Genomic DNA, 3376 nt, shown 5'->3' with positions numbered 1-3376 from the left:
GGAGCTTGCTAAGTGTGCGAGGTTGCTTGTCAACATCAGCCTGATACATTTAAGCTATGGGTTCACAGGAACTAAAAATAGCTCTCATCCAACATTTGTGAAAGGGTTTACCCCACATCATACAATGAATCAGATTATGCTAATGTTGATAAGGTATCTCTTGATAAACAGCAATAGGCGTGCTAACATGTACTAGTATGCATATATATTTGGTAAGTCAGAGAACTGTCAAATTATTTAATGCATATTCAATACGTAAATAAAGAGGCAGTATACCATCTATTTCTTTATATTTTATTTTTGTCAACTTTTGATTTTAAAAATGGAAACAATTCAATCAATGAAATTATCTATGACGATTCAACAATAATATAAGTATTTAGAAAACATCTTCATGGCATCCTGTTCTTTAACTTAGATAGCAAATAATTAAAATCTATAGGGAATGTAAGCAAATTCAAGAAATGATTAGTAAGTGTGTCTATATTGGCAATGAAATTGTTCACAACAGACAAACTATAAATGTCATAAGACAAACAAACAAAAAAACTTAAAACTTTCGGACCCTTCTAGCTTTGTAGATTTTCATGGCAAATAGACAAGAAACACATACAGGAGGAATTAAGGGCCCTATTTCCATGAGAACTTACAATCTAAAAGGGTAGGAGGATGAGAAACAGGAGGTGACGACTGCAAGAGTGAGAAAGATGTTAATACAGAGTTAGATGAGGGAAATATTAGGTAAGTTGAATTAGTTTATTACTGAGTTGGGTGGTAGGCCTCTCTGAAAAAAAAGTCTTCAGGGAGCATTTAAGAGAAGAAATATTAGGGCAAAGCTTGACAGCACAAGGGAGAATTTTCCAGAAGGTAGGTGCTGCATGACAGAAGTCCTGCAGTCTAGCATGAGAGGAGGTGATAGTCGTGGATGCAAGGAGGAGGTCATTATTGGATCTTAGTGGGCGTTCTGGAGTGTACCTGTTGATTAGAGAGGATAAATACTACTCTGCCCTTAATTTCCATAAGCAACACTATTTCTCTACTCTTATCTCTAATCTTTGTTCAAATCCAAAATGTTTGTTCTCCACTTTCAATACTCTTCTCCGCCCTCCCCCACCTCCTAATATAACTTTTCTGTCAGCTCAAGACTTTGCCAACCACTTCAATAACAAAATCGACTCCATCAGAAGTGAAATCAGCTCTCAACATAATTCCATTCTCTCACCCCCTCAAATGCTCTCAATCAACCACAACCCACATAACCTTAAACTTAGCTCATTCTCCCCTGTTACTGAGGAAGAAGTTTCAGCACTTATACTGCTCTCTCACCTCACTACCTGTCCCCTTGACCCTATCCCCTCACAGCTACTCCCCTCCCTCTCTGCCACCCTTACCCCTATACTCACACACACTTTTAACCTCCCATCAGCACCGGTATATTTCCCTCATCTCTGAAAAATGCACTGGTCACACCTATCCTCAAAAAACCTTCCCTTGATCCTACCTCCCCATCCAACTACCGCCCTATTTCCCTCCTCCCTCTTGCATCAAAGCTTCTCGAAAAACTAGCTTATTCACGCCTATCCCATTTCCTTACCATAAACTCCCTCCTTGACCCATTGCAATCTATATTTCGTCCCCATCACTCCACAGAGACAGCAATTGTTAAGGTTACCAATGACCTACTTACAGCAAAATCAAAAGGCCACTTCTCTTTGCTTATCCTCCTTGATCTGTCCGCAGCCTTTGACACTGTTGACCACCCTCTCTTGCTCCAAACCCTCCAATTCTTCGCATATGTGACATAGCCCTTTTGTGGCTCTCTTCCTACCTTTCAAACCGTACCTTTAGTGTAGCCTTCTTTGGGGCCTCCTCTGCCCCATCACCACTTTCTGTCAGAGTACCGCAAGGCTTTGTCCTCGGTCCCCTTCTCTTCTCAATCTACACTAGGTTCCCTAATAAAGTCCCACGGTTTACAATATCATTTGTATGCCAATGACACCCAAATCTACTTCTCTGCACCAGACCTTTCTCCTTCCTTGCTAACCTGTGTCACTAACTGTCTTTCTCACATCTCCAACTGGATGCCCTCTCACTACCTCAAGCTAAATCTCTCCAAAACTGAGCTTCTTATTTTCCCCCCTTCTTCTAAACTCTCCACCCCCAATCTCTCTATATCTGTCGACAACTCCATCATTACTCCTACCCCGCATGCTTGATGTCTCGGGGTCACATTTGACTCCGATCTTTCTTTCACTCCTCACATTCAGTCATTGGCTAAAGACTGCCGCTTCCACCTTAAAAACATCTCTAAAATTAGACACTTCCTTACACAAGACACAACTAAGATTTTAATCCACTCTCTCATTCTCTCCCACCTCGATTACTGCAACTCTGTCCCCTCTGGTCTCCCCACCTACCGCCTAGCTCCTTTACAATCCATAATGAATGCCTCTGCCAGACTCATCTTCCTTACACGTCGCTCTTCATCTGCTGCACCTCTCTGCCAATCTCTTCACTGGCTTCCTCTTGCCTATAGGATCAAACACAAAATTCTCATTCTGACATACAAAGCCCTCAACTGCACTGCTCCCCCCTACATCTCAGAACTTGTCTCCAGATACTCTCCCTCCCGTCCCCTTCGCTCTGCTCACAACCTCCTGATCTCCTCCTCTCTTGTCACCTCATCACACTCCCATTTACAGGACTTCTCCAGACTGGCTCCCATCTTGTGGAACTCTCTGCCTTGCTCCACAAGACTCTCTTCTAGTTTTAAAAGCTTCAAGTGCTCCCTAAAGTCTCTACTGTTCAGGGATGCATACAACCTACGCTAACCTTTCTTTATACCAGTTCCTCTCCTCCATTGCTATCCCCTGAACCCCCTTACCATGTAAGCCTAAGAGTCCAGCTGTTTGTTGATCACCTTCTCAAGAGCTGACTACAACAGTGCAAATCTTAGAAGGGCCCTCTACCCATTTGAGCCCTATCATTGTTTTGTTATACTCCGCTTTTGTTAATAGCGCTGCAGAATCTGTTGGCACTCTACAAATAACCGATAATGATAATAATAATAATAGATAGGTAGTGGGGAGCGACGTTGGTGAGAGCTTTGTATGTAAGGGTGAGAATTTTGAATTTAATTCTGCTGTGAATGGGGAGCCAATGAAGGGACTCACAGAGAGGTGCAGCAGATACAGAGCGACGGGAAAGGTGGATTAAGGATGGATTGAAGGGGGAGAGGCGTGGAAGAGGAAGCCCAGTAAGTAGGTTATTGCAGTAGTCAAGTCGGGAAATAACAAGGGAGTGGATTAAATTCTGTTGTTTTCCTCCTGTATTAGCAGATCTCTTTAAAGCCATTTTGTTAGTTTAACCCATTGCA

The sequence above is a fragment of the Bombina bombina genome, chromosome 3, assembly GCF_027579735.1.
Source record: "Bombina bombina isolate aBomBom1 chromosome 3, aBomBom1.pri, whole genome shotgun sequence".
NCBI lineage: Eukaryota > Metazoa > Chordata > Amphibia > Anura > Bombinatoridae > Bombina > Bombina bombina.
The sequence above is the reverse complement of the archived record's forward strand: the minus strand, read 5'-3'. Positions refer to the sequence as shown.